The 23,064-nt window shown below is 46.4% G+C and overlaps 1 protein-coding gene across 11 annotated transcripts in view; it reads left to right on the forward strand.

The window, feature by feature from the left end:
* The window catches only part of CAMTA1 (calmodulin binding transcription activator 1), a 223,384-nt gene that overhangs the window by 146,492 nt on the left and 53,828 nt on the right, over positions 1-23,064 (forward strand). The gene's annotated exons all lie outside the window — the stretch shown is intronic.

Here is a 23,064-nt window from a genome sequence, read left to right on the forward strand (position 1 = left end):
TTTCTTGCCAGGGAGAGTGCACACATTTTTGTTCCTTGTTATATTAGCATTTGCCAATGTAGTTGATGCTCTCCGAAATTAGATGTGCTACAATAAAAAGTCCAGAGTTATTGCCCTGATTTGAAGAGACTTTTTTAAGAGGTCTTCTGCCATTGGAAGGCAATCTTGCAGCAATTAATTGTAAAATTACATTTCAGGTGAACAGCACTCATCGTTTTAGAGATTAATTCTTCTGGAAATGTGGTCTTTCATCACGCTAGGTATTACTTTTGACATAAACTCCTTTATTTCTCAAAAGTGGAATGTGAGCCTATAAATAGAAATCATATTGTGAATTCAGATTTAAACTGAAATCACTGATATAAAGTATTCAAGATACAGTCTTTGAAAAGGTCTGATTGTGATAATCCCACAGTGTTAGAATTATATTGTGCAGCCAGAGGTATGAAAAGACCCAGTCTCTTTTTTTCAGTTGCAGTAAGTGTAGCCATTGATCAGGCTCACCCGGTCCATTCTGCATCTACTGTGCCCTGATGATGTGCATTCCTTACACTCCTATTATCTTTGTTCAATTTGAATAAGATTCAATTTCCTGATGTCTAAGGCTCTTTGTACCTTGCAAATTGTTATCCTTACTTGTAAAAGAGGACACATTCATTCTGTCCTCCAGTAACTGCAGACAAAGGCACGAGCTAAGGGTGTTACCATGTTGTGGGAAGAAGACAGATGAGGTGTGCTGGGTGCTTGGCAGGTCACCTGCACGTGCCTGGCTGTAGCTGCTCCTGGGACACTTCCAGTGAAGTGTCTGGATTGACTGGGAAGGGCAGGAAAAGAAAATGTGTCGTGGCTGGTATGTGGAGTATGCTGAAGGACTCTGCTGAGGTCATGGGGGACAGAAGGGGATGTCTACGTGTGGGGCACTCCACAGCTTGGGTTCTTTGAGTGGGCCAGGAAAAATCTGCACTGACTGTTCCCTGTGTCCAGAGCAAGAGGTCCCAGGCTTCCTGTACTTCATCTCAATGATTTCACCTAAATTTCCATTTCTGTTGTGATACTGTAAATGTGTGTGAACCCCACACTGTTTACGGGAGCTGAGGTCAGGGAAGTGTTGGATGCTGTGCCTGGAGCAGGAGGGAGAAATTTCTCAGTTTTGCTGCTGCTGCTGCCAGAGCCTGATCCCTACCTGTGGCTCTTTACCTGGTGAATTTGTGCTGATAGACAGTCAGGTACAGCAAGGCCAAGGAGAAGGGGTGATGAAGGAGGCAGTGCAGGGGCTGGTGGCTGCAGCACAGCGGGCAGGGCGTCGCTGGCACCTGGAGCTGGGGAAGGCAGCATGGCACAGGCTCCTGCTTCTGGAGCTGCGGGCCCTTGGTGCCAGCCCTTCAGTGCCAAACTGGAGGGATTCTTAGAAACCACTTCCCAGCTTGACTTTTTTTTTTTTTAAGGGAAACCCCCATCTTGAAGCAAGTAAGAGCAACTGTGAGCTGCTATTTCCCTGATGGGAGCAGTGCAGCACAGGGGTAGCACAAGGCTCACCGCACCTGCAGTGAGAAGACAGCAATATTAATGCCTTCTATGTCTGCCAAGTCAATTGCTGGAAAAATCCTTCCGTAAGTCCTTGCTTGTTGGCAGGGCAAGGAGGGTTTTTGGAGCAGGAGGGTGCTGTGCTTGGCACTGGGACTGACCCGTGCCCCCACAGCAGTGCTGTGTCTCACCTGTGCTCGGCCATTGGTGCCAGTGCTGCAGCTCTGAGGACAACAGTGAGGGGACACTGTAATCCCACACGACCACTGGCCCAAGCAGCCAGGCTGTGCTGTCACACCAGCCCTCGGGCACAGCTCTGCATCCCCTTTTCCCTGGTGCCACACAGAAGAGTCAAGGATGCATCTGCACTGTAACCAGCTTTTTGCATGGCAGAGCTGCAGATTACACAGCAGAGTCTCTGGGCTGGGGCAGGATGTGCTTAGCCCTGTACTGCACATTCTTGCATCCCTCCATCCCAGTGGCACGTCACCCTGCCACCTCCTTCCCAGGCCTGGCAGCTTCCCTGCAAAGGCTCTGAGTGTCCTTGCAGAGTCCTTCATCTGTCCGTGTTTTTCTAGTGCTGCTCTGGTGACATAATGAGCCTTTGTCAAGGAGTAAATGAGTTCAGAGGAGCAGTGAGGTGACCCAGTGCTTTTCAGGTGATTAGCAATAAGTGATGCTGCCTGGGGTGGAGCAGGAGGTGCCCACAGGTGTGGAACAGGGCTGGCATTTTCAGAATCCTAACGCCCTGGCCTGCCTTTCACTGCCACGGCTGGGAAGCAAGCAGTCAGAGCAGGAAGAGGATGGGAGGCTGGGAATTACTGCAGCCTTTCCTTGCTAAATACAGGTTGAAGTGATTAACAGGGAGAAGCATCTTCAGGTCCCCTGGATAAAGGTAGGCTTCTGTGTTTCCCAGCTGCTGACATCTGGTTTCCCTCTCATGTTCTTGCAGCCACTGTGATCTCAGGAGAGGCTGCGGAGACGATGGTGGGAAGAGGGGCCAGGTCTGCCTCTGCCATAGCTACAGAGGACGTAAACTCTTGGTGTTCACCTGCTTAGTTTCTGCTGCCTTAGCCATTTTTAAGAAAGAAATCTGCATTAGGCAGTCATTGCTCAGCGTATTTTATGGTATTTTGCCCTGATTTGAGTGTGCGAAGCTGTTTAATTCAGCTTTTTTTCTGTGTTGGGCAACATAACTCAGTTTGTGTAGCACCAGAGTGAAAAAGGGACCTCAGGTTGAGGAAACTTGTTTTTTGATTGCTACCACAGAACTCCTGCCACAATGTCACCATCCCCTTGACAGGTTTGCTCAGCTGCTCTGGTGTGTTGTGCTGCAGCGAACCTGAGACTTGGTCTTTTCCAGCTCCTTTCTGGTACCTGACCTGCACTCAACTGAAGAACAGCTTGGGGTGTGCCATGTGGCTGTTCCTCTGGTCTGTTCTCTGCTTGTTCGTTGCCTCTAATGTCTTTATTTTTTTCCTCCTCCTGATGACAAATGATGAAGCTGCAGCAGCCAAGAGGTTATTGGTGTGAATCACCTCTGGATTTGCTCTCACATTGTCTCTGAGTGACTCTGACTGTGTTGCATCCACCATGTTGTGCCAGTACAATATTTAGCAAGCAAAAGATTTCCATACCCACCTCTGTATTCCCAGGTGTGTTTTGCCCAGGGAGAAGGGCACAAATGTACAAATGAATGCATGCAGCTTACCTGGGAGAGAACCCCAGTGCCGATGGCTCCCAGCTGGGAAGACACTGGTGCTGTTCCCTGGGCTGTACAGAGATGTCCAAATGTTGAGCATTGGCAAAGATGCTCTGCCCTAATTGCAGCTCAGAGCTCAAGCTTACAGCTAAAGCCCTGTGTGGTATTGCTCAAAGCTGAAATCCAGTTCTGCTGGTTCCTGTAAGACCCTGTGGGACAGAGCTGCCTCTTGCGTGGGATTCCCTGCGATGGGGGCTCTGGTGTGATGAAGCAGGAGGGTCAGAGTGATGTGAGCACCGTGTCTCACAGCAGCAGCCTCTGTCCTCTGGTCTGGTGGGCAGGGTGACTGTGGTGGTGCTTTCCCAAGGCTCTTCCCAAGGCATTCCCCTGCCTCGCCAAAGGCTCCCTGCTGCAGCGGGCCCTCCCTCACAAGGCCTTGGTGTTTGAAGAGGGAGCATGAAGCTGCCCTGATTAAAATTTAATGAGGCTTGGTATTATTGAGGGCCCTTTAGTGTCACTTCTGCACTCATCAGCAAATAAATACCTCAGCTGGTGGTGCAGGGTGAGCCCCATCCCTGCCAGCGCCCAGGGGGGCACAGGGCTGCTGCTGCTGCAGAGGATGGGTGAGGAGACAGCAGCTCAGGGCAGGGTGGGCAGCTGGGCACCTGTTCATTTTCTCTCCTGGCAGCTGCTGGAGCAGGGGTTCCCTTTTATTTGTTATTTGCATACTTTAGCCATTGGAATTGAATTTGTGCCCATTAAAACTAAATTAGTGCTGCCTGGAATTCTAAATAGGCTCTGGCAGAGCAGCCCATTAACTCTGTCGGAGCAGGTTCTGCAGATTCCTCCTCCACAGGCACACGATATGTCTGGGAACCACTGCAAAATGTGGATTATTTGCATCTTCCCAAGAATAATTGGAGTGCCGAATTAGAGTCAAGGTATTATGATTTTGAAAGTCATCAACATGGCTCAGAGCTGGGCTTAACTTCCTCTACTTCAACAAAAGATGTGGTGCAAACGCCTCACCAAATCATTTTGCAATTCCTTGAGTTTGATACTACGCTAATGCCAGAGATCCTATGGGCAGAGTTATGAGACCAGGCTTGGCTGCTTGCTCCTGGTTCCAGGCAGGATCCTCAAATTCTGTTTGATTACATATTGAATATCTTACAATGATTATGGTGTTCCTCCAATGTTATGCACTTCTCAGCAGTCCCTGCTCCAGACATTTCCTCAGCATGCCTCCATCAGGCCCTTGGCTGCATGTGTGGGTCTGTGCAGGATAAAACAGCCGAGAAACTTCCTTGGTTGAGCCCAGAGAAATGGGTTGGCACTGCACAGAGGCAGACATCCCTTTCAGGCTTTTTTCTGCTGGAGTCACGTCTGTTCCTTAAGTGTCCACAGGGGCTTTGTGACCTTCCAGGCCAGGGGAGATCCCCCAAATGGGGCACAGTGTCCCCAGTACAGGATGACAGGGTGCCCATCCTTCACTGCTGCCACAGCCCCTCTGTCCCAGTGCCACACCAAGGTGGGACAGCCCATCATCGCCTCAGGTGACCAGTTCCCATCTTGTGGTCCTTCCTTGTGTAGTAATAAAACCCACACTCCAGGTATGCCTCTGTGGTCAATAAATTCAGCTGCCCTGCTTCTGCAGAGCCAAAGTGTGACCTGCCCAGTGCCTCATGCCAGGTGCTGCTGGGCACTGGATGGGGAGAGCCTGGGAACCAGCACCGTGTCTCAGAGCAGCCCAAAGCAAAATTTCTTCTAGAATTTGATATAAAGTGGCCAACCTGACTCCTGTGTAATTGCTTTGAATCCAATTAATGCAGCCTGAGTAGCTGTTAGGAATTATAAAGAGGAATCCAAGTCTGAGCTTGTCACCTAAACTACGATAATATTCTTTCAAAGGAGGCACATTTGCAAACATTATTAATTACCTGGGGAACAGCTCAGGGTTTCAACTGAATTAAAAGGGGAATGTGTTTTTGTGATTTTGGGTTTGATTGAGAGCAAGAGATTACCGTATTCTCGAACAACGGAGCATTTCTTTGTTACAGACCTGGCAGAAAAACACAGGGAATTAGTCTGCACCAGGTCTCCCGCCCCCAAAACCAATTTACTGGGAAGGACATTTTGCCAGGAATTACCTGGGGCCAAAAGAGCTTTTAAAAGTGTTCAGCATGGGCTTCTCTAATCGGAAAAATCCAGGCACGCAGAGCTAAAATTTGGGTTGGTTGGTTTTTTTCCACAAAGGGTTGTTTGGTGTTATGTTGGAGCTCCTTTGGGTTGTGTTGTTCTCAGGGTGGGCTGTGAGTGTCTTCCTGGGGTCCTGCAAAAAAAGAAGAAAATGCAGGTGCTGACACTGGGCAGGAACATGTTCTGGGGTGCCAGATTTTGTGCATGATCACTGGGAATCCTTTACAGTAATTATCTACCCACACAAATGTGCAAATTTTCCTGTCATGTAGGCAAAACACAGCAGAGTTAGTTGTGCAAAAGTGCATAAGAGCTCAGCAGCAGCAGCCTGTGACTTCCCAAGGCACTTCTTGCCAAGCACCCTGAGCCTAGTTTTGCAGAGCAGGATTGAGTTTTAGGGACAGATTGGGTGGTCTGTGGCACAGTGACTCCTCTTGGCTGATCGGAGGAGTGAAGATCTGGGATTGGTTTGCTGCAGGTGGGAACCACCAAAAGTCCAGAGAGGAGGTGAGTGTTTAACCCTTGTGAGCCAACAGGCACTGCCACTGCAAGAGCCACTCTGGTGGCACTGACAAGTATCCCCTCACCCAAACAGCAGTGTCTTTCCACTGTGTTAAAAGATTGGGAAAATGAGAACATATACATGCAGAATTGGATGATCTGTTCTCCTTCTGGTCAAAAGGAAATGGAAATATATGGGAAAAGGGAAGAAGAGGAAGCTGAGAACATCAGTAGAGTCTGGCATAATAAATTAGCAGATTACAGGCTATCAATTTGCCTGTCTAGGCCCTGCCTGTGTCAGGAGCACAAACACATTTGCTCATTAAGCCCAAACCGTGTTCACAATTATTTTTCAAAGCATTTTCAGGAAAGTAACAGTAATTAATAATCTTTAAAGTTTGTGCAAGTGCTGCTCATCCTGAGGTTTCCTCTTGGAGTAGGTGTGCATTCCCGTGCCCTGGCCCTCCTCTGTCTGGCTGTTCCTTGTGTGTGGAATGCATTAGTGGAACCACTTGGGCAGAGCACAGTGTTTGCTTCCCCCTCAGAGGAGCAGGGCTGGCTTGTGCCAGCAGCAGTGCACTCCCAGAGAGCACAGACAATGAAGCAGGTTATTTATGGCTCTGTCTGCCTCAGGGGAATGTGCTTGAAATGAAGATGTTGCTGATGAATGGAAAAAGGAGAGAGAGGCTCAGAAAGCCCTGGGCCAGGGGTGCTGGCAGCTGGAGGTGTTCTGTGAAGAACTCTTCAGACAGTGACTAAATGGTGTCCAGCACCTCATTCAAGTGTCTCAGGGCTGGGGAGGGCAGGACATCATAAAACAAGACTGAGGGGGTCCCTGCCATGAATTTCTTGGCTAAGGCATCCAGCAACACCTGCAAAGAGTTACAGGACACCATTTTGTTGTATTCAATCTAGATATACAGGAAATTACTACTCGGCATTATTTAAGTAAAGTTAGGGCTGTTCCCTGAGTTTGCTGACAGCCTTGCCATGGACCCTGTAGGAAAGCTGGGCTCACCTTTATTGCCTCCACCCATCAAATAACTGTAATAATAACTGTAAACACCAGTTATTCCATAATGGCAATTAACCACCTGTATTCTGTGTGATGTTGTGTCTTATTAGTGCATGAGTATTACATGTGCTGCATGTCCTAGGGCAGCTCTGATAAGCTGATAAATGATGACATGTTTGTGTTTGCTTTCCATTCCCATGAGGATGCTCTAATCCTGCTGTGCTTTGGTCACAGCATTTGGGATCTTGCCCTGCCCCAAGGGCATGGCTCTGAGCCACCAGCAGAGCACTCACTGGCCCGTGCAGCACACAGAGCTGGCAGCACAGGGCACTCCCTCCCTTCTCCAAGAAACAGAACCAGAGAACACAGACTGCTTTCCCTGTACATGGAGTCAGTTATCTGGTTTAATTCCAGCCGAGAAATCAGGGCAAGGAATATACATCCCCACCATATGCTTTCTAAATCACCACAATCAAGCTTAAATTCTTTTTTTCTTCACTGTAAACCTGTCCTGAAGTAGGTTAGTGGATCAGAGCAGATCTGCTCTATATTATTTATAGGTTTCCTTTTGGTTCTTGCTGCTTGGCTGGATGCTGCTAAAGAACTCCATGTTCCAGCAGTCTTTCTCTTTGCTGCAGCTTTAAAACTTTCTATTTTTGTCTGTAGGAATCCCATCTCCCTAGCTCCCTTCTCTGCTAAATTCAGCACACTGGCAATGCTGGAAGTCTTTCATCGCGTGCTGTGCCAAGATCTGACTACGGCGAAAAGCTCTGCACTGTTTTGTGAGCACAGGTAGCACAGACAGCACCCAGCACTGGTGCAGATGTTCCTTGCTGTGCTCCTGGGGCCAATGTCCTTCAAGGGATGTCTTCAGGGAAGGCTGCTGACCTGTACCAGGAGGATGCTTTGGCTGGGATATCGGTGCACAAGTGCAGTTGCCCCTCTGATCCAGACAGCCTTATGCTCAGAAGCATTTGCAGCAAAAGCAACAGTTGTCATTGGCTATGAGATCTGAATTTGGCAGCTCCTGCCCTCCCACAGCCCGAGGGAGGAGCCCTCAGCGTTTTTACAAACTCTCGTAATTCAAACCCCCTGTCAAAGTGAAGAGACTCTACATATCAGCTGAATGTGATAGGCAGGGTAGGGCTGCATAATTTATGGACCTGCATTTCTTTTTGATGAAATTTTGAGTCTAAAAGCTCTGGGAAGGGTGTGCTATTTTTTTATTGCATCTCTGAACTCAAATTATGTCAGATTCTGTGGGCACAGTCTGTGTTAAAAAAAACCACCAAAGTGCAGCCTCGGATTACTGTGGCTTGTGAGCACTGCTGGTCCCACTCCATGCAGAGTAAAGCAGCTCCTTGCAGATCTGCACCGGTTGTTCCCAAGGATTAGTTCCTCTGTATCCAGAGGGAGCATGGGCATTCACAGCGTGCCAGGGATTATACCACAGCACTGGGTGCTAGTCTGGCTTAGCTGCAGGATGTCTGGGTGGCTGGGGGCCAGTTTGTTCCCAGGTGCTCCCTGCTGTATCCAGTATTACAGGATCCAACTGTGTGCTTTTAAATGATTTGGCTGGGATTGCCCGTGTGTTGGTATCTCTCTGTCCCAGATCCCTTCTCCGTGCATTGCATGATCCACCTGGACCTTGGTTCAGCCCTGGTCGGTGACAGCTGCCTGGAGTAGCTGCCAGCACCTTCCTCCCAGGTGCTTGATGGCCCAGGGCTGGGTACCGGCTCACTGCAGGTTCTTTCCCAGCTGCCCTGTGACCCCTGAAAGGTTGGAAATTCGGGGTCAGTGTCTGCTGTTCTCCTGTGCTGAAGGTGGTTGTGTGGCAGGTGCAAGCACAGTCATTGCTTTGAGTAAACAGCAGCACAGCTGCACATCACCCCCAGAAATTCTGCTCTCACTGCAAGGATGGGTGCCTGATGGTCAGAGCGTTGGAGGCACAGGCTTTTGGAACAAGGGCTCCCTTTTTGAGCAGACTGTTCTGAGTGAATCATTGCAGGCCGTGCTGACTGGAGTCAGAGAGGCTGATATTGCCAGCTGTACTAATTTGTAAGGATTTGGGAGACATACTGATCTTTTCTGGAGATAAACCACTAGAAATAGGGAAAATGTTATAAAACTGTGTGCCAAGTTCCTGTTCCCTTATCTCTGTGTGAGTGTTGTCAAGAGTTTAAAATATGTGTGTGATAAAGCACTTCATGGAGCAGTTGCAGTAATGGTGTGTCCTGAAAAGCATCTCCCCCTTCATCAGAGTTGGGGAGGGGGCCCAGGAGAGCTGTGCCAGCAGGATGGGAAACCATGTCTGTCAGTCAGGCTGGTGTTGGAGCACAGGGTGCTTTGGATAATGAGCCAGCAAGAATCAAGACCTTTTACAATGTATATTTTTAATGGAGTTAGGAAACAGAGAGAAAATTGGAAAGCTGTTTCTGAGTCCTACAGGCACCTGGGAGGTGGTTAGGATATCATTAGAGGGAATCATGGGCTGAGAGTTTCTCTTAATATTCAACTGAAGTCAAGAGCAAAAAAGATCTTTATATAAAAATAAAGAGCAGAGGGATTGTATAAAAAAAAGTGCATCCTAATCTTGTTGCACAGCCTTGTGTGACGTGCTGCTGTTGATGCTGGATGGTGCCGTTCAACAGCGGTTGGATGGGGAGAGATTACTCCTGGAAAGGTCCTGTTTAAAGGGAATTGAAAAGGTCGATATTAATGGACTAGGAAATAGAGAAATGAAGGTGTTATACAAATACTGTCAGATGAGGAAGTGTTTCCAAAATTGTGGAGAAGACAGTTCTGTCCTTTTTATCTTGTAATACTGAATAAGAGGACAATGAATTTTATTGAAGAGCTGCAAAAGTTAAATCTGATTTAAGGAAAGGAAATACAGTGACACTGCTACAAGATGTCATTCCCTTCTTGATTGTGGTAAACTCAAAAATGGAACGAAACTGTGTGGATGTGAAAGAATCCAGGGAAATAACAAGCAACCTTGTTAGGGGGACTGCCAGAAGGGACATCAAAACTTGGACCTTTCTGGGTTCGGCTGCACCTCTGGGTCCACTTACGGCTTTTTTCAGTGTCCCCCTGTGTGACCTCCCTCCCTTCCATGCCACAGTGCTGTTTTGGTTTCGTGGATGAATTTCCAACCTGCTGCCATCCATCATTTCCACTTTGCTTGAAATTCACCTGTCAGGGCACATGGCAGCCGTGACGTGGACGTGAGGAGGAGCATCCCTGGTGGGACAGTGTGGTCCTGCATTGAAGGGCAGGCGCCGTGCTCCCGAACACAGCCTGCCAGTCCTCCCCAATTAGGGGTGATGGTTTTCCATGCGAAGCCAGGGCACCCCTGGAGACCTGACTGAGCTCCCTGCCCAGTGCTGCAGTGAGCCGTGCAGAGATAATTGAAGGTGGCAGTGCTGAGGATTCGTCAGCGGTGCTGGAAGCCTTCCAGTGGTGCTGAGCTGACAGCAGTGCTGGGCTGGAGCCCACATGGGGTGGGACCCCCACACTGTCCCATCCTTGGTGTCTGGGTGGCAGGGGTCTGCTCTGTGCTGGGGTTGTCCTGCCGTGTCCTCCCTCCGCTCTTCAGGCTCATCCTGCTAACAAATGGCATCCCTCATCATCAAAATATTTTCCACAGACCCTCTGGTGATTACATGAGCGGTATCAGAAGTCATTAATTCTGAAATGTGGGCTCCGGGGGACACTTTCAGCAAGTTCAGCTGGCAAATAAACCTTTAAACCTTTACTTGTTAAAGCTTCCCCTGTCAGGCAGGTGCTGGGCTGTCATTCACCAGCTTACAGCCCTCCTCAACAAGCAGCTGCAGCATCCCTCCTCTGCATGTCCCCGCGAAGCCAAAAGGGCAGAAGATTCCCTAAGCCTCAGCAAAGCTCTTGTTTTCCCCGAGAGGAGTATTTCTTCAAAGGACTATGGCAAGGTTGCTGTCATTTATGCTCTTTTAAACAAAAATCATAACACCTGATGTGTTATGTGAGCAGTGTTTTGGCTTTTTAAAATTTTTTTCTGCTGTGCATCTTCTGAAGTCTTTCTAATGTAATTTGGGATTATTTGCAACTTCCAAAGTGTCAAAAGGATTCAAACCACCTGGTTGAGGCTGCTTGTTACACTGAGCAGCAGTTGGAGGAGAAGTGCTTTCCCATCTGATGACTTTTGGTTATCAAGCAGGGAGGTAATACCTAATACTCAGTAAAAAGCCTAAATCTATCTTGTGAGAAGGAATGAGTTCTTTCTGAAATGCTTCAGTGCTGAGACACATCTAAATCAAGCTATTGGGTGAGGGGTGGCTCTCTGCCATGGGGCGAGCAGCTCACTGTGAACACTAACTGCATGTGATGCCTGAGCCGAATACCCTTCAGAGCTGCTTAACAGCTTCTCTTTTCCATTTTGGTGATATCTTTCTAAATTATACATTAAACTTATCAGGCTGAGTAATGCATCACAGCTTCCCTGTGTCAGACTTAATGTTCCTTACTCAGCTGCAGCTTTGTGTTTGCCTTTCCCTTCTGTTTATCGTCAGGCAAGCCCCGGGTCCTCCTTGCCGGGGGCTGCCTGTGGCAGAGATGCTCTGTAGGCACCGGGTCCAGCTGCTGCTCCGAGTGCCCGCGGGAGGCCGGGACTGCCCCATCCCAGGGCAAGGCTGGCTCACGAGAGCAGGACCTGCTGCACTGGCGATTCTGTGAAAGGGCCTGAAAAATGCTGCGTCCTGTGTCCATTGAACCCGTGCTGCTGTCCTGTGTCCATTGAACCCGTGCTGCTGTCCTGTGGGGTGTGGGTGCTTTGCAATAGGTGGAGTTTGTGCTTGTGGGTAAATAAGCCAAAACACCCCAAGAATCTGAGCAGCCACCTCATGAGGCAGCACACGGGGACAGCGGTCACAGCAATGTGTTGGCACTTTTGATGGTGGGTGAGAAGGGACCGACACCATTGCTGTTGTGATTTTAGGTGCTACAGGAAAAACAAGTAACTTGCTGCTTTTCCTTGCCAGTATGTCTGAACACAGATAGTATTTTGTTAAGTGCAGCTTGCAATTTTCTTGCAGTGCCTTCTCGGATCATTTCACAGCAAGATGCAAATAAGGACAGAGGCATCTCTCTCAGTTTTAAGTGCTCTACATTAATGCAGGTGTCTTCTGTGAAATTACCAGGCTTTGTTGCTGGAATTCTGTGCCTGTTTGCCCCTCGTAGAAATTGTCTCTGTAGGCACTGAGGACAAGCCTGTTCTGGAGCTGCTACAGCTTCTTCTGAAATGTTGGTGTTGCACAAGGTTGACAAAGGAGGAATTCCTAATTTTAGGGTTCTATTTCTCTTGCAATTTCCTTGTGTTTTGAGATCTTTTATATTTCTTCTATTAACTGTTAAATACCTCCCTGCCAGGAGACGCACTGAGTTCCTTCCTTGCTGGCTGCCTCTCCTCTAAGCATCCTCTGTATCACCCTCTTTTTGAACCCCAAGTTCTTTGGCTGCATCAAGCCCTTCAGTTGCAGATGCTTTGCAGGACTGGTGCTGTTTGAAGCAGTCTTTTTATACTGTTACATTTTATTTTATTCTGATGTATATATAAATAATTGGATGCCTTTAGTAGGCTGCAACTATACTCCTGAGTCATATATCCACCAGCTTTTTTTTCCTTAGAAGTCAGGAGGCAGCTGTGGGAATTGGCGCTGCTCTTTTAATAAATGCAGTCACTCCAATGCCTGTAGCACCTGAGCGGGTTTTTCTGAATAGCACAGCTTTATCTATTTGTAACACACTTTCACCTTATTATGTTTACATTCTATAGCAAAACACTGTATGTTTTCAGCAAAATTAATCAGTATAATTATGTGTGATTTCCAATGTCAGGTTCCGCCGAAACACTGATTCAGGGCAGTGATTAGCCCTCTCAGCAGCAATGGGGATGGAGAGCTAATCTGTGCTGAAAACTCTGATTTTGAAAGATGCCGTTTATAGTTTACTCATAAATTGAATATTTCCTCTGAACCCCCCCAACTGGTTGGAATAAAATGTATTTTTACCTGATGGCAATGCACTGTGTTTGTTTTAGACTGCAGTTTTGCTGCTGTTTGCAGAGGCTGCTGTCACTCAGACAAACAGGGGCTGAGTCTTTATTATCAGGACCTCTGCCCCTTTGCATTTGCCTGGGGTTATACCAAATGAACTCCTGCAATTATTTAAATCTGCATAGTCTTTATCTTCTCTGATCCCAGAAAAAAAAAATAAAGTCACTGAATATCCTGTGATTCTATGGTTTCGTAATATTGCTTCTGGACAGTGCAGCAAGAGCTGCATGTCATGAAATGCCATTCCTCCCACGTGAGCTGCTTGTGTGTGGCTTGTAGTGTGTCCCTCTAAAAAGAAAAATCAGTCTTTGACTCCTTTCAAGGTTCAAGGTTCATTGTAAACATGAAAGAGTCATGCAAGTGTTGATTTCTTTTTTTCTCCATTTCAGCCATGCAGCCTTTCAGAAGGCATTTTACAGACAGTGAGCTCCAAGTGCTTCACTTGCTCTTTCAGTCCTTTAGAAAGTACAGTGACATGGGACCGAAGCTCCCTCATGGTAAAAAAGTTCACATCAATTAAAACAATTTCCTTTGTTGCTAATGATCCCAGACCATTAAAATTTATTGGTAAATAAGTGACTTAAAAAGCATGTTCATTCAGTGAGCATAGGGAGGAAATGTTAACAGGTTCTTGGGTAAATTAGGTCTCTGTTTGGTCACAGACTCGCCCTGCAAACCTTGCAGGGCCCACTTGTCGCACAGCCTGAGGGATTCCAGCTCTTGGAGAAAACCACAGTTTCTGATGGCTTTTTGGCATGCAGAGAAATGCAGATAGTGGGGGTGGCAATGGGCTGGAGGCTGGAGACAGGGTGGACAGTCAGTGTTAACAAGGTGAGGTGCAGCCTTTTATGGGTGTTACAGAGCCACTGGATTTGTGCTGATGCTCAGCAGAGGTGAGATGGTAAACAGCAATTACTAAGCAGTCTTTATATCAGCCACAAATGTATTTTTCAGAACTATTTGAATACTCTTTCAAAATGGACCTTTTTTTAGCAGAACTTAACAGCACTAAAAAACAGGAGTCAGTGCTGGTTTTGTCAGGATCTCACTTATCCTGTGGACAAGTCTGCTGCAGTGTCAGTTTGCCTGCTTGGAAAATCGGCTGTCACATGCCAGGGACAGCCAGATCTGTCAAGCTCCACACAGTTTTCCTTTATTAGTTCTATTGCATTTATTGCCTTTTGTATGCTCTGAGGGGTGATGGTTGTTTAGTGACAAGAACCTGGAAAATCATTCAAGTTGACAATGCTTTTTAGATTTCATTTTTTCCTTGTGTCTCTATCTGTTAAATGGAAAGATGAGGACATGGTGAACATGCTGGGAACGTGCCTCCAAGCTCTGGGCTCTGCTGTTGTTGCCATCCCCACATCACCAAACTGCAGTGATGTGCATTTTACCTGTCCTGCTGCAGCTTCTGGTGTGGCAGGGTGTGCTTTGGTTTTTGGCAAAGTGACAGTCTGTCTTTAATCTCCTTAGACGTGATGGTTGCTCCAGTTATTTTCAAACTGTGTGTGCAAGTCAGGATGGAAGATTTTAGTGATGTTTTCCAAGTTCTTGCAATACTCAGCCAGTTCAAACATTTCTGACATAACACCAAAACATCAGGAAACCTGGAAAAGACAACATTCCAACTAGTAGTGATGGAGGATCTCCTGTGGCTGTGCACAGGTGTTTGTTATGGAATGTTCTCTGCCCAAACAGAGGGATGCCATATCCCTCAGAGAGCGCCCTCCTAGCGCAGAGTCAAAAGGATACTCTGCAGGGAATCCCTGTGTTACCCATGCTGGGTTCCCTGCCTGTCATCCCATTACAGTTCCTTTACAGTTTTCTTTAGTGCTGCCTGTGTGGCAGGCAGACAGCACACAGCATGTGAAGTATCTGCCCCCTCGCTGGGCCCAGCAGGACATGCTCTCCCTTGTGCTTTTGCATCACAGCATCCCCATTACCCTGGGATGGACAGTGCTGTTGTTCCAGTCCCAGGGTTTGGGGATAACACCATTAGCAGCAAGACAAGAGTCTTCATTCCTCTTCCATGTTCTGTGCAGGCAGGAAAAAATGAAAAAGCAGTGAATTTGAAAATGCACAGAGCACTCTGAATCTGGATAATGCAGAGTATTGCTGTTTTTGGGATTTCAAGGACTCTTGTCATAAGCTGTTCGTTCCTCAGCATTACCTCTCTTAGATGCTTCTTCAGATGCATCGATGCCTAAGCTCAAAAACCCCTTTGATCTGTGCTTACTTTGCTGAGCATTTACCAACTTAAAAGTACCATGTTAAACTTTAATATTGCCGTGTCTGGCACTGGATGTTCCAACTACTGCTGCTTTTTTGGGATGTCTCAGAAGATACCGGTGTATATAGCTGGGTCAAGTAGCTGATGGGTGAAATGAGTAATGACTTTCTGTGTGTAATAGTCTCCATCTGTTATTGAAATTCAGAAGCTTTCCTGCCTTTTCGTATTTTGTAAAGTGTACAATGTCACGGGCATTGTGTGTTCTTTTCTCTTGCTGGCTTTTATGAATCTTTTGTTTGGACTCTTGCATTTCTGTGAGCCCTCACATCCAATGCAAAGTAAAGTTGGACTCCAAAATATGTACCAGAGGAGAGCTTTGGATTCCTTGGCACTGGGGTTACTCATATCTGGAAGGGTTATCTAGGCATAACAAAACCTTCAAAGAATAACCTGTGTGCTGTTTAGCAATGTCATAAGGGTTTTGCCATAGGAACAAAAGTGTTGCCCGACTATCAAAGGCAACGTTATGAAAGTGTTTTGAAGGTTATTGATGTTATTCCTCTGGGAATTGTATTACCAGTCACTGATATAAAAAGTAACAAATTTAGAGACGTTATAAACGATAGAGCCCTTGGAGCAAGAGCAAAGAATAGAAATAAAAAGGACTTGCTGGCTTACCATGTACCGTATAGGCTGCGTGGAACACTAAATAGCATTTATCTCCTGTTCCTCCGGGCAGGCATCAGGCTCACACTCGCTTCCTTTCCAGGCTCCTGGAGCCCTGTGTCCCTGCACTGTGTGCTGTGCAGGTGTGGGGAAAGGAGCCAGAGCTGGTGAACACCGTGAGTGCAGCTCCAGCCCCTGGGATGCTGCAGGAGCTGCCGGCAGCTCCCAGCACTGCAGAGAGCTCCCTTTCTGCTGGGCTGGGAGTCGGCAGCACCCTGTGAAGCACTGAAGCTGCTGCTTTTCTCCCTCATGCAGCTGGGCCAACCCTTGGACACAACCTTAGTCCTGCGTGCTCTCTTCCTGCATGCTGGTGTGCTGCTGCTGTGGGGAGTGTACACGGGGTTTGAGGGGCAATCCACTTCCAAATGATTTTAAATCGTTTTCATCTGTACAAAAATAGCTTGGAGCTTGGTGAAGCTTTAGGAGCAGCGCTGAGGGGACAGCATGTCTCTGGAGGGGAAGCTCCTCATGAGCTCTCAGTACATTCTCCGAGGCTTTTCTTCTTTGGTATTTGGAAATGTCAGCTTTTTATTACTTGGTCCACCTACAACAATACCAATTAAAAAAGTAAGAAGTGAAGTATCTTCAGGTACACATTGAACTGTTCTTAATTCACAGAAATGCATTAATATTTAACAGTTAACAGTGTTATTGAGGCAAACTAGGCCATCAGCACAAGAGAAAAACTTGCACCATTTGCATTCCAACTGGAATTGGAAGCAGTGCATTCTGTTGATAGAAACTTTGAAAGCACTTGGTGAATGTCAGCAGACCTTTGAAATTAAAATTTCTTCTTATTTCAGACCAACTATTATTGTATCTCTGGCTTGGATGAGCTGGGAAAGGACAGAAGCCACTTGGGGCATGATTTATAGTGCTGGCATTTCTGGCTGGTGATGAGGATGGAAGTGTTCTGAGCTGAGCTCTGTCTGAGCTCGTTTGAAATGCAGTGACAGAATTCCCATGTAAAGGTTGCAATAAAAACAGAAAGAGGGAGAAGCGATTCTGTACTTCAGAGTGAAAAAAATAAAAGAGTCCTCACAAATGTCAGCTGAGGGATCTCTGGCTCACACTTGTTGGAGAAAAATAGTCCAAATGCAGTAGCAAATCTTTTACAGAGCAGCAGCCTACAAAGAGAGTGGCATCATTATGGCATATTCGGTACCTTGGTATTTACATTTGTGTCTGTGATTTGATGGTACTTTGCCCATGTGTGCATGGGCAGTGTAATGGGATTTCAAACTATTCATGCAGCTGTAGGGCAGAACTCTACTCCACATCTGCAGCTTTGGTGGTGTGAGGATCCTCACCAGTGCTTTGTGGGCAATTGAGCATTTGCTTTGTTTTACCCTAGAAAGAGCTGTGTTTTGCTGTTACATCGAGTAATCTTGGTGTATAAATCAGGCTGTATCAGTTAGCAAATTCAGTTGTTACAAAAATGATAAGCACGATTCAAGTGTAGGACACTGAAATATCAGGTGGTTTTGATGTTCTCCTCTGCACCACTTTCCTTGCAGAAGAAATTCCCCTGTTCTGGATATGGTTGTAATATGCAGGTTTAATGTAAGAAAACATAGAGGCACTGTTCAAATGTAAGTCTTCAAAGGTGGTGAGCTGGAGTAGCAGAATATGCCCAGTATAGCAAGAAATGTGTGTGCGTCTGTAATAAGCCTCATTTGTCAGGAAGAGTATCTCGAAGGAGTTCAAACTCAGAGAAAGTTTTGCTTTGCCCTCAGTGTTATTGTTTGAAAATCCTCAAGGCTTTTGCAGAATGAGTTGTAAAACTGCAGAGAGCAAGTGACAGGGAGGAGGAGGAGATATGTGGTGATTTCCATGTCAAATCTGTCTCCCTGCAGATGCAGTTAGTGCTGGATGCAGCAGCTGGGTTAAAGGGCAGATGTTTTCATTTTTGTGCACTTTCCTGAGTGGGAGTGTGACCAAGCTGAAGTAGGACAGGCTGCCCTCTGGAAGTTTTCTATGCATGCTTTTTATTGTGGTTGTGTTTTCATATGGAGGCAATGGCATAGCTTTAGAAGGTTATGAACTGAGTCAAATAGCTGCCCCGGCACCTCCTCTGACCAACTGCTTAACAGCTGTGAAAGTCTCAGGGTGGTCTTTTCAAGAATCCAGACCTACAGTCATAAAGGACTGAGTGGAAAACAGTAAAAACAGTGGGTTTGAAAGAGGCTCCTCTGCCTTGCTCTGTGGGTGGAAGCCTGGAGCCCACAGTGGTTCTTGGAGAAAACCCTTTGGAGACCTGGGTGGGATCCCTGTGCTGAAGGATGCACTGCTCTGCTGGGCATTCCCAGCACCATGAGCGCTCAGGTGCCAGAGACTTGGCTCTCCTCAGACCTTCCCAGGTGACTGCTTTCATGGTCTCCAGTGGGTTTATTGCTACAGAGCAATAAGCAAGACAGATTTCCCTGCTGCATCTCTGTCCCCAGGACCTCTGTGTTAGCACCACCAGCTCTTCTGCGTGTTCCTAGATAAACAAATGCAGTCCCAGCTCATGGCAGAATTATCTTGTCCCTGTCAACTGCCTGTGTAAGTTAAAGCTTCCAGCTGGGAGAGGTGACATAGATGAAAAGAAATTTCCATTGTCCAGAAGAATAATAACTTCATGAGAAAGAGAAGTGCCTTTTGTTTTATTTTGCTGCATGTTTCAGGTTGTGCAGCGTCATCCTTCTGTTACACCTTTTACTAGCACAAGAGGTATTGCTATGAAAGATAAAAAGCATCTCAGAAATCAATTTCTTTTGGAACTTCAGAGGCCAGGAATTACAGTGTTGTATTTCTCTGTATCTTTCAAAGTATACGTTAAGTAAACATGATCCCCAGGAGTATTCAGAGGCAGCTCTTTCTGTATAAAATATCTTCAAATATATCACATTTGATGATGTATTGGTGAGTGTTTGGTATTTGTTCTATATTAAGACTCTCTTACTTTGCTGCTCATGCTATTTAAGTGCTGCCCGGTGATGCCCACACTGCTCTGTGTGCTGTGTCCTTACCAAGGTATTGAAGAAGAACTGGGAAGCATGTTATAAAGCGTACAGATAAATTAAATCTTGATTCCCTTTAAAATAATTGCAGGAAATCTCATAATCTCAAAAGTTTTTTGCTTTCCAAGCTCTTCAATCTTTGCAGTACATGGAGCTGTATCAGCCTCTAGCCAACTTCTTGTCTCAAAAATTAGTGAATTTAAGCAAACAAAAAGACTCAAAAGAACTTGGGCTAAAAAAAGTGGGAAAATGACTATGTGTTGGAGTTGTGGCAGGCTGATCTTTGGAGACAAGGTATCCTTGGTATCCACAGGGCATAAATCTTGAGACTCCAGACATGGCTGGGGTGCATCAATGGTGGAGATGGCAGGGATGGCCACTGCCCTGGAGGGGACCCAAATCTTCTGTACACAGGCAAGGACAGTGCCAACTGGCAGCAGCTCCTGAGCCAGTGCATATCAGGGTGCTGATTTAACTGCATTTAAAACCATACATGCACCAGTGTTTCTTTGCCCAGCTGATGCCTGGCGTTCCTTTCTTCCTGAGGAATCTTTTGAAGGGACAGAATTTCCACCAGCTCCTTTGTCAGCTGGAGCCATAGGACACAAAGCTAATTTTAAGTGCTGTACATGCTAAAAGGAATTTCCCAGTAGGAGGAGTTCTACTCCACAGCACAACTTCTGCTTTTGTGTCCAGCTCTGGGACCCCACTCTCTTCCCTGTGCTCCAGTGCTTCAGCTTGGGAGCCAGGGCTGTGCTATGTCCCTGGTAATTGTCTCATTCTGCGTAATTAAACATTCCCAGCTCTAAGGCAATGGGTTGTGCATTCAAAGTCAATGGTTTTGTTTTCACGGTTAGTGTGGAAGACAAACATATTCTAGTACATCAGTCACCAGGTTGTCTTCTATAGCATGACCTCAATTAAAAATTAGTTCAAGGATAAAGAAATTGCTGGGATTCAAACCAGTAATCTTGCCCAAAGCTAGCATTTGGTCTCTGGAAAGGAAAGAATTCTGTTATTTCTGTGTCTGTGTTGTATCTTTGTGCCTTGTCCTTCAGGTATCCCAGGCTCCACTCTCAAACCTTTGAAAATCCAGAGGAAACCCTCCAGATAGACACTGCTATGAGCAGTAGAAGATTCTGTCATCCACGTGTCTAGGAATGGTTTCCTTGATTTGATTTTTAGATAGCATATCAATAATGCACAGATACTCCCAGTACCTGTCCCTGAGTTACCTGTGGGTGCTGAAGCAACATGTAACAGAAGCCCTCAAAACCACAGAAACCTCTTAGTATTATCATTTTTTGGCGTAATAATCTGGTGGATATTGATCTAGTCACTTGCACAGCAGTGGATGTGAATTATCTTCCCGGAAAGCTGAGATTCTTTTTCAGCTTTTTGGATTGTTTGAGGAATTCAAAGGATACTTTGTGAAGGAATAGTTATCAGAAAAGAAAAAAACCTGTTATAATTTTAGGGGTGAACAGGGAGGAAAGGGGCATAGGAGCTGCCTCTGCATTCCCCTGCCATGCTCTGCTGCTCCTTCTACCTTTCTGCTTTGTGGTTTAGCCATTAAGGCTGGAACAGGCTTCACCACACAGAGTACTTTGCAGGTTGGACACAACAGAACTAACATGGGTGTCCAGTGCCAAGTGGGGCGAGTGGCTGTGCTTGGGGGTAATTTCTTGGCTGGGACTAAGTTCACCAATGCTCATCATCCCTGAGGATGATTTATTTCCTTTCATCCTTCCAGCAGGGAGTACAAATGCAAAACTTTCAGCTCAGAGGTATTTTTCCAAATAAAATTATCTTCAGCTGTGGTCATCGGTGATTTGGGAGCCTCTGCCAGTGAGATTTTGCCTTGAGCTGATTGCCTTGGCTGAGCAGCTGAAGAGCAGCTGGAAGCTGGCCAGAAATGGCTTTTGCTTTTTGCTTTTAAAACAAAAAGAAATAAGACAACCAAACCAGCATGCTTTTGGATGAGAACAGAAGGAAGGGGGAGGGTTTTTGTGATTATTCTGCCTGAGAAGGAAGACTTCTCTTCGTGGGGGACTGACTCTGGGAAGTGAAGGCAGAAGGTGGTTGCTGAAATGAAAGGAGGGTTTCCCCCATGGCTGAGCTGGCCTGGAGCGCTGCAGGAACTGTCTGTTCCTTCACACCAGTGTCAGCCAGCCCTTTGCTGGCTGGCTGTGCCCCCACACCTGCCAGAACTGTTTCAGTTTTATTTCAGTTTTATGTTTCTGCTCCTCTGAAAAATACCCACATGGAACAAACATTGTTTTACTTGGTTATTTCCATGGTGGGTAGCAGAGAAAGCTGCCCCGCTGCTCCAGCCACTGGGACATAGGGCTGCAGCACCTTATGTGCCATTGCCACTTTCTGGATAATGTGCACACTTCCACCATCATGTAGTTTTTCTCCTTCATTTTTCATGAGAATTGTCACTAGATTAATGGTTAAGCCATGGAAGAAATGTAACGCCATGCCAGTCTGATTTATGGACCACTTAGTGCTGATGAAGCTTCAAACAAGAGTCAGACAGATGTTGCAGTTGCATTTTTCTTTATCAAAACTATCAGCTTTTTGTGTTTAACTGCTTGTTGCACCATCTCCTGCTCACCCTCCAGCAGCAGTGGAGCCCATTCCTCCACTACACTGAGGAGGAGGGGAGATGCCCCGGCGTGGCAGGAGGAGCCAAGGAGCCTTGCCCAGGTCAGGGACAGATGGCAGTGCCTTCGACTCAGCTGCGTGGGAAGGGAAACAGCTCTGCTGAGACTCTGGGCACTGGAATGACGGGCTGCTTTCCAAAAGGCACGTTTTCAGAGCCATCTGCAGCCCAGTCCAGGGCTCCCCTCCCTGCCACCCCAGTAAAGAGCTTCTGCTGTGGCTTGTCCACTGTCCTGGCACCATCCCCACGTGGAAGTTACATTTGTAATTTTTCTTTTAGTCTTTCACATCTCTCTTGCTCTCCTGGTAGGTCACCACAAATAGTGATTCACTGCTGATTTTAAATTTTCCAAAACACACCTATTCTCTTCATTTTTCGTCAAAACATTTCAGTTTGCCAAATAGATTGGCATTCAGGAGATTTGTCAATCTGAGGTCAACTTTTAGATGTAGACATAAGGAACAAACCTGTTGGGTTTGTGTTTATTTTATATGTTTTTATATATAAAAAATATAAATTTCAGTGCCAATGCACTGCTGAGGTCCACTTGCTTGTGCTGCAGTGAAGTCAGGAAGACCAGTCATCCTGACCTGACAAACGGGCACCATCAGGCTGTGAAAAACACAGCTATCTGAGAGGAAGGGAGAAGCACCTGCGGAACTGCCACATTACCCAATGCTGTGGTGGCAGCATGTCCTTGCTCCCTTTTTTGAAACTTCTCTGAGAGCAAGAGGCGTCTTTACATGAAATCTCTGAAGCGTATTACTTTTTATTACTTCATCATTTAGATCACTAATTACATTAAATTAGCTGATGGAGACTATTTGGGTGTATAGGTAATCATTTTTATTACCTGAACCTTTTCTGAATTATGCACAAAGACTGTGATGTTTCAGACCCCCTATTGTGGAAAGGGAGGATGCGATGGTTTCCTGTGTTCTCTGGCTGTCTCTCATCTGGGGCAGGTGTGTCCTGGAAAATGGAACGTTTTGAACACTTCACAATTAAACATAAAACATTCAGTTGTTTTATCTTGGGAATAGAAGAGCCAACAGTTTTCTTTGCTCTAGCACTTTCCAAAACTGCTCTGAAATAAATTGTTAGGTGTTCCTTACAAGGTTTCCTTCCCTCCTCCTTGTGCAACACAACTCTTTTAGAACAGGCTGAAAGAATTTGATGCTATATTTTCACAGAATCTTCACTGAGAATCCCCTGGTTGCAGTTCTATCCATAGAGGGGAAAAATGCAAGTTCCTGCCTGCATGTCTTCCTAGCTTAAAAGAGCTGCTTCTCCAGACAGAGGGATGTTTCTGGTTTTCGAGGTCACACTTTAGGAGGCTGCTCTGCTTGTCATGTTGCCATACACAGGCACCAGTGGCCTCTCCACTGCTAGCACCTTCTTAGCC

The sequence above is a fragment of the Neopelma chrysocephalum genome, unplaced genomic scaffold (genome assembly GCF_003984885.1).
Source record: "Neopelma chrysocephalum unplaced genomic scaffold, ASM398488v2 Primary Assembly neopelma1_180, whole genome shotgun sequence".
In the NCBI taxonomy this organism is placed as follows: domain Eukaryota; kingdom Metazoa; phylum Chordata; class Aves; order Passeriformes; family Pipridae; genus Neopelma; species Neopelma chrysocephalum.